Source organism: Rhinoderma darwinii, chromosome 4, assembly GCF_050947455.1.
Source record: "Rhinoderma darwinii isolate aRhiDar2 chromosome 4, aRhiDar2.hap1, whole genome shotgun sequence".
NCBI lineage: Eukaryota > Metazoa > Chordata > Amphibia > Anura > Rhinodermatidae > Rhinoderma > Rhinoderma darwinii.
In genome coordinates, this window is record NC_134690.1 from 70353309 (window position 1) to 70361803 (window position 8495).

An 8495-nucleotide genomic window follows, 5' to 3' on the forward strand; every position below is an offset into this window, starting at 1 on the left:
CAATGGCAGACAGTAATGCTTGGGTACCGGAAATAGTCCGGACGGTGGCTGTGGCTACAGCACGGATGGAGGCTGGTGCGGCAGGTGGCGCCAGACGTGGCGGGCAGTATGCGATGAAGTAGAAGACACTGGACGTGGCAGACGACACTGGATGTGGTAGAAGACACTGGACGTGGCAGAAGACACTGGACGTGGCAGAAGACACGGGACATGGCAGAAGACACGGGACGTGGCAGCAGACACTGGACGTGGCAGAAGACACTGGACGTGGCAAACGACACTGGACGTGGCAAACGACACTGGACGTGGCAAACGACACTGGACGTGGCAGACGACACAACTCCAATGCTGGTAGGCACAGGATCTGGAACAATACGGATTACAGGAACGGGTAACAGGGCACGGGTAACAGCTGGAACGGGAAACACTAAGGGACCATTTGCGAGACAGACTGGGATAGACTAACAATGCTCAGGCAAGGATTAGAAGGCCTGGGGCCTTCTTATAGACCAGGAAATCGTGGCAGTTGATGATGATGACGACTTCCTATTTGCGCGCGCTGGCCCTTTAAGGCCGGGCGCGAGCGTGCGCGCGCACCCTACGGGCACAGCCGAATGGAGAGGAAGTGAGCGCTGGCGTCTCCTAGGAGGGAGACGGGGAGCAGCGCTCACGGATCCATGGCTGCGGGCGTCGGGAGGTGAGTAAACCCGACGGCCTGCGGCCATGGACGCTACAGTCAGCACATATATATGTCCATACTTCTCAAGTCCGTCCTAGTTCTGTTTATCCTAATCTAGTTCTGATCATTGACTGTACTACCTCTGCTACTTCAGCTAACCACAGACTTCTGAGGTCCATTCTACAGGTACGGATGTACTCAAACTTGAGTTTGTTATTTGGCATATCTCATTGTGATATCATATGTTATGTGTGGCATTCTTATTTATTTATGTATTTATTATTCATTGATTATTTAGCACCAACAGATTCCATAGTACTGTACAGGGATTGACTCCATTCACATTAGTCCCTGTCCCCAAAAAATTTTTGATAAAATTATAGGTATTTTTTGGGGAAATGACACATCGCCAATGCACGAGATGAACAATAGTAAAAAAGGTTGTCCAGTTTCAGTAAGTTAAAGTTATGTTTTATAAAATTAAAATTGCTACAATTTTCTAATATACTTTCTGTATTAATTTCTAATAGTTTTCAAGACCTTGTTGTTATTCAGTAGGAACCTTCATCAAAGCTTTGTCTTCTAACCATCCCAGCACCTGTGTGTCTATCACATGATCATGGAAAGAATTGTATCCACTGGAAATAAACAATGAATTCTCCTACTGACTAACAACAAGCAGAGATCTTGAAAACCGTGAGGAATTAATATAGAGAGTATATTGGATAACTGTATAAATGTTAATTATACAAAAAATAACTTTAATTTGCTATAAACAGACAACCCCTTTAAGCAATATTTCGGGTGTCTTAATACCATACTTCAGGCAAATTCAGATGACGGGAGAGCTCATAGCAGCGGGTGCAAGTTACCTTTAATCTTAGAAAAAATCCCTAGAGTGCTGTCTCTACTTCTCCACGATGACATTATGACCTAAGGTAGAGGGTTACTCTAAGACGTGCACTGATAGAACATTGAAACAAGCAAAAATTCATGAAATTGTTACCCTGATTTGGATTTTAACTCAGGACCCTAGTTCTGTAAGGCAACAGGGTCACCGTGGGAGTCACCGTGCTGTCCCTTCTATAGTATTAAAGATAAACATACTGCATGATCTACTGAACAATTGGTGGCTTGGAAAATCTTAAGGTCCTTTTACACGTTCCTATGTTCGGGCAAATTAACGTTTATTTGAACGCTGGTTCTCGAACAGTGTATTGTGTAAACAGGGCAATGATCCGCCAATGAATGAGCATTCAACGAGCATTCATCGACTGATCTGCTCGTTTATAATAAATATTAGCAATGTCGGCAGCAGGGAGATGCGCTGCCGACATGATGGAAATGTATGGAGACGAATGATTGTAGTAACGATCACTTATTACCGTATTTAACCAAGGATTGCTCCTTGTGAAAAGAGCAAATGAGCACCGATTAGCAAGCTGCCTCGTTGATCGACGCTCGTTTTCACGGCCTACGTTGGCCGGTGTAAATTGTACCTTTACCCCTTAGACTGGCGGGGAGCACATTGTTGTCTAGTGAAGGCACTGACTGTTCACTAGGAGATATGTGTATTGTAAATGTCGATAATGAGTGATGGCAGGATCAATGTTACAGTACTGTAGGGCTGCTCACATTAAAGGAAAAGATATGGTCATCTACGGTCGTCCAGTGGACACTTTGTTGGTGCCATTGACTTTATGAGGAATGCGAACTGTAGATTCAACAGTCAGACGAACTGTTCAGTTACATACAAGATGCGGCATACGGCATATTGGAGATCTATCAGAAATACTTCATATGGGAATATCCCTTTCTGCAGTGTACACCTAGTTGGGACTACCCTGTGCCACCCAGCCCCTGTCCCAGCCCCTGCCCCTGCCCCTGCCCCAGCCTGATCAACTGTAACTTCTCCTATAAGAAGTAATGTCGTGCAGCCAAAGCAGTTTTACACTTTCCACACGTGGATGAAGAGACTTCACACCGAAGATTAGACATTTTCAACAACAAAGTGATGTCTGCTTTTTTCCCGTCCACTGTTAATATTTGACGAGACACGAGTAATGTTGTGAATATATTTCTAGGTAAGAGAAGGAGTATATGAGGCGGTCTCGCGGCTCGCACATAATCATCTGCATTTATTACAGTTTGTGTCTGAATTGTCAACATATGCAAATCTGTATAGGATACATTATGGAAATGGACAGTAAAAGTAAAATGACATCTTATGAATGTTTACCGAAAGAACCTTCATGTATGCATGTGTTTAACTCCTTAAGGACCTGCCTGTTTTGGTCCTCAAGGACTGATCCTTTTTTCAGATTTTTCATCATCGCATAACAAGAACCATAACTTCTTTATTTTTTATTGATGTAGCTGTATGAGGACGTGTCCTTTGCGGGGCAAATTCTGCTTTTTAATTCCACCATGTTGGGGTACATATAATTGTTGATTAGATTTACATTTTTTTTTTGGGGGGGGGGATGCAAAAAACAGAGCAATTATATCATTGTTTTTGCTTCACATTCCCCCGCTGTTTTCCATGCGCTAACGATAACAAGTTTTCTTTATTGTACTGGTTGGTACGAATATGGCGATACCAAATAAGTATAGTTGTTTTTACATTTCAGTACTTTTGCACAATAAAAACATGTTTTATGGAAAAAAGTCATTTTTCTGTGACCACATTCCGAGAACTATAACTTTTTCATTTTTATTTTGCTATTGTTTTTTATGCATTTTTATTTCACTGTTTACCATGCAGTAAAGTTAACTTATTAAAATATTTTTTAAAGAAAAAAGGATGAAAGGATGAAAATAAAAATAAACTTTATTCTGCTTTGTTTTCCTTTTTTTTTTCTTTTTGTTTTCCCCCTAGGGGACTTGAAAGAGTGATCACTTGATCTTTCTACAATACTTAGGAATACATTTCAAAGCTTTATTGGAATTTATTACACTGACAGGCCACCTATTAGGCCATGCCTCTGCCTTTAACCGGCCCCCAGCTGTCATGATAACCCATCGGCTCCCCGCAATCATGTCGCACCAATGGGTTGACAGAGGAATACTTCTTCCTCTATCACAGGACTTAGATGCCGCTATCACTATTGACCGTGGCATCCAAGGTCTTGAACGGACGGGATCAGAGGTTTCTCTGATTGTGCATCATGCTGCGTTGCGGGGTGAGGCCTTATTTACACGAGCATATTTAATGATGATTTTCACGCTCGTCGCACGGACCTATGTTAGTCAATGGGGATGTTCAGACAGTCCGTGATTTTCACGCAGCGTAAAACTTGCGACATGTCCCATACTTTGCCGTTTTTCGCGCATCACGCACCCATTGAAGTCAATGGGTGCGTCAAAATCACGCATGGCACATGGAAGCACTTACGTGTGACGCGCGTGATTCGCGCAACAGTAGATAAAGAAATGAAGGAAAAAATAAAAGCACTTCCTTAATTTCTTTCTCTAAACAGCAAAACCGCGTGTCATAAGGATGGCATATGCGTGAAAATCACGCAGCCACGCATCATTCACTGATGACACACAGAACTGCAACGAGCGCAAAACGCAGCATTTTTTGCGCACACAAAACGCACATGCTCGTGTGAATCCGGCCTTAGGAAAGTCTTCCCTAGTCTGGTACATGAATGTATTTGGTTCACTCAGGAATAGTACACTAGTTAATATTACTCAATCTCTGTGGCAAGATAAAACATTTAAAAGAGCATTAAAGCACAAAGATTTAAATGTTTTTGGAGATGTGAGAGATAAAGTAGAGGCCATTAATCAGGCAATGTTCTGGACTTCATCTCTCAGAACTAAACACATTAGAATCACGTATCTCATTTCTGTCCTGGAGGTTTGCTACAATGTTTCAGTATAGGTAAGCGCTATAAACCAGAAATCCAGCCTCTGGAAGTAAACACGTGTATAATCACTAAGAAGAAGCATAAATCACAAATTTGCCAGGACTGTCCCTATTTTTTAAGGGGATTTTTTGTCCCTGGCACTATCTCGCAAACACGGGGCAGATTGAGTCGGGCGCAAGAATCAAGTAGGTAGCGGCAGACAGAAAGAAAGAGCAGAGAGTACTTTTTGATTCTGCTTTTGGTGACTAGATTAGGAAGGGGTGCACCGTTTCTGGGGTTACTGTTATACCTGGTCAATGAGTGGAGTAGACAGAACAAGCTCTTTTTCCATCTCCCTGTTCTTAAAACCCATTTAATTTATGGTCCCCAGAGAGAGGACATATCCGATATTAAACTGATAAGAACAGATTTTTTTCTTTATTTTTATTTTATTAATAAATTAAATATTCAAAACACCAATTAGCTCAGCAAACACATTTCCTAAATGTAACCTTTCCCTTCATCTCTCCCTGCTCGGACGTCGGAATGTGCATTTCCTACAAGTTAAATAAAATACATTTGCATTTACATTAGTAATCCATGCCTTCCACTTACTGTATTTTCAAATACCTTCTGCATAGTCAATACCAAATTTTTTGCGGTCACATAAAACATATAGAAAAGTTCTTCCACGGATCATGCCCAGACACTCACACACTTCAACGTCACTCTGTTTGAAAATTGTAATGTTTTGAAGGTCCCACAACACCTCCTTAACACAATTCACAATTATCCATAACCCTCTTGCCTTATCCTTACTCACACCACATAAACCAAACATCTAATTTCTGTCAGCCCCTTAATTAAATTACCCATCCCCTTCCACACAGCGTTTGCAAATCCACACTCCCAAAATACCTGCACATAATTTTCACATGATCCACCACAACTATCCCTAGGATGCAACTCACTATCTATATTGTGGGTGTGTGGCGCAATCTACATGCGGATGTGTGTGGTATGATTACATTTACGTGTATCCTCAATCTCATGTTCTACATCCATGCCCAAATGTTTACGTTCAAACAAGTACTCTAATCTCTTTTGAGACCTTTCATATTCTTCTCTCTCTCCTCCCTTTCTCGCACCCCTTTTTCATGAAAAACCTCTTGATTTCTTCTTTCACCCACTCCCACCATTCCACTACACTATAGAATATCTTTCTTTAACTCCCACCTTCCAAACCGTTGCCTATACTGCTGTAATATACACTCATCCTCCAATAAAGACACATTCAACTTCCATACTCTCTTACCAAAATCATACAGATTGCTACGTTTTACCACACACTCAATCCAGGCATGATCCGTGAAAGGTAGTTTCCTTCTTTATACTCCACAATAGACAGGGATCTGGAAACAAAAATAAAATAAAATCAATGCGTGAGCTAACATTTGCTGTATTGCTAAAATAAGTGTACCCAATATTATATTCACAAAATGAGTCTCTAAGGCTGGATTCACACGACCTAATTTCAGGCGTAAACGAGGCGTATTATGCCTCGATTTACGCCTGAAAATACGGCTCCAATACATCTGCAAACATCTGCCCATTCATTTGAATGGGTTTGCCGACGTACTGTGCAGACGACCAGTAATTTACGCGTCGTCGTTTGACAGCTGTCAAACGACGACGCGTAAAATGACTGCCTCGTCAAAGAAGTGCAGGAAACTTCTTTGAAACGTAATTTGAGCCGTTTTTCATTGAAGTCAATGAAGAACAGCTCAAGATTACGGGCGTCAAAGATGCCTCGCAAAATGCGAGGAGGAGCTTTTACGTCTGAAACGACGCAGCTGTTTTCTCCTGAAAACAGTCTGTCTTTTCAGACGTAAAAGCCAGTTCTCGTGTGCACATACCCTAAGACTAAATAAATGTATAATCTCACATAACTGTTTCCCACTACTATCAAAACCACTATCCCCACCATCCCCCACATCACTCCTATCTCCTGCAGCAATAGTGAAATTGAAGTCACCAACAAGAAATGTATTACCCCTCCCACCTAAAAAATATTTTATTTTTCTGAAAACCTCCGCCCTTTTTACTTGTCGGCAGGGCTGCACCGTTCATGAGGCAAGATGAGGTTCTCGCCTCAGGCCGCGGCCTGCTGCCTCTCTGAAGGGGCGGCGACGCCACTGAAACCAGCCGCCGCCACCCCCTTCTGCACTAATAGTACCTGTGCCTATAGGACGCAGATACAATTACATGCATAAGCGCTGAATGGCCGGGCACGATGCTAGCGGTGCGTGGACGACATTGCGCTGCTTCCATTGTTGAAAAGCGCTGATTGTCGGGGCAAGTCATTCTGTCCTGCCAATCACCGCCTTTCAACAACGCTAGTGGCGCGATGATGTCATCACGCCGCTCCGTTGTTGAAAGGCGCTGATTGACGAGGCAAGTCATTCTGTCCTGCCAATCAGCGCCTTTTAAGACCTACTCAGAAGAGAGCAGGTCTGTATTGACACAGGACGGCACGAGAACGGGATCAAGGTATGTAAATGTTTTTTTTCCACTTAAAAGTGTGAGTGGCTTTATCTACAGGGGGGAAGCTATATGTGGGGCAGAATCTACAGGGGGGCTATATGTGGGGTACAATCTACAGGGGGCTATATGGGGGGCACTATCTACAGGGTGGCTATACATGGGGCACTATCTACAGCGTGGCTATATGTGGGGCACAATCTACAGGAGGGGCATAAGTGGGGCACTATCTACATGAGGGCTATATGTAGAGTGCTATCTACAGGGGGACTATATGTAGGGCACTATCTACAGGGGGCTATATGTGGGGCACTATTTACAGGGGGCACTATATGTGTGGCACAATCTACAGGGGGGCTATATGTGTGGCACTATATACAGGGCGCTATATATGGAGCACTATCTACAGGGGGGCTATATGTGGGGCACAATCTACAGGGGAGGCTATATGTGGGACACTATCTATAGGGGGACTATATGTGGGGCACTATATGTGGGGGCTATATGTTGGACATTATCTACAGGTGAGCTATATGTGGGGCACTGTCTACAGGGGAGTATAAGTGGGGCACTAGCTACAGGGGGGGGCTATATGTAGAGCATTATCTACAGGGGGGCTATATGTAGGGCACTATCTACAGGGGCGCTTAATGTGGGGCACTATCTACAGGGGGCTGTATGCTGGCCACTATCTACAGGGGACTCTATACAAGGCACTATCTACAGGGGGCTTTATGTGGGGTACTATCTACAGGGGGCCCCATGGGGGCACTATCTACAGGGGACTCTATAGGGGCACTATCTACAGGGAGCACTGTGTGTGGTTGGGACACAGTGTATGGTGCTGTTATAATCAGGGACACAGTGTATGGTGCTATTATAATCAGGGAGAGTGTATGGCACTATTATAATCAGGGACAGTGTATGGCACTATTATAATCAGAGGTGTAGTGTATGGAACTATTATATATTTATGGGTGTAGTGTGTGGCATCATGAGAATTTTATCTTTGTTTATAGGTGCAAAAATGTTTGAAAAGTGAGAAGCTGAAGACATCTAGCCGGGAGAAGTAATCATAAAGGTCTGAAACGGATGGAGAAGAAAAGAGAAAAAGAACAACTAGAATCTGACGTCACCGGTGAGTCACTTAGTGTAAATGTTTATTCTGCCTCTAATCAGTACTGTAGTCAATATATGAGCTGCAGCGAGATGATGGGTGGTATGATTTTTTTTGGGGAGGAAAAAGCAACTCCCAGCATATCCTTACCATTGTTCGGCCATGCTGGGAGCTGTAGTTTTACGCCGTATAAACCTATACAGCAGGGTATAAACTAAATTCAGCTGTATTTGTGCTGGTGTTGTATCTATGTATAAGCTTTGTTCTGGTGCCGTAGATATGTACTGAGCTTCTTTCTGTTACT

General features: G+C 43.1%; 1 non-coding gene across 1 annotated transcript; it reads right to left on the reverse strand.

The window, feature by feature from the left end:
* Positions 1–4809: 4809 nt before the first annotated feature.
* On the reverse strand, positions 4810–5001 carry LOC142761464 (U2 spliceosomal RNA). The gene has a single exon (XR_012883657.1). It is a non-coding gene; the product is annotated as a U2 spliceosomal RNA (small nuclear RNA).
* Between the last annotated feature and the right edge of the window lie 3494 nt (positions 5002–8495).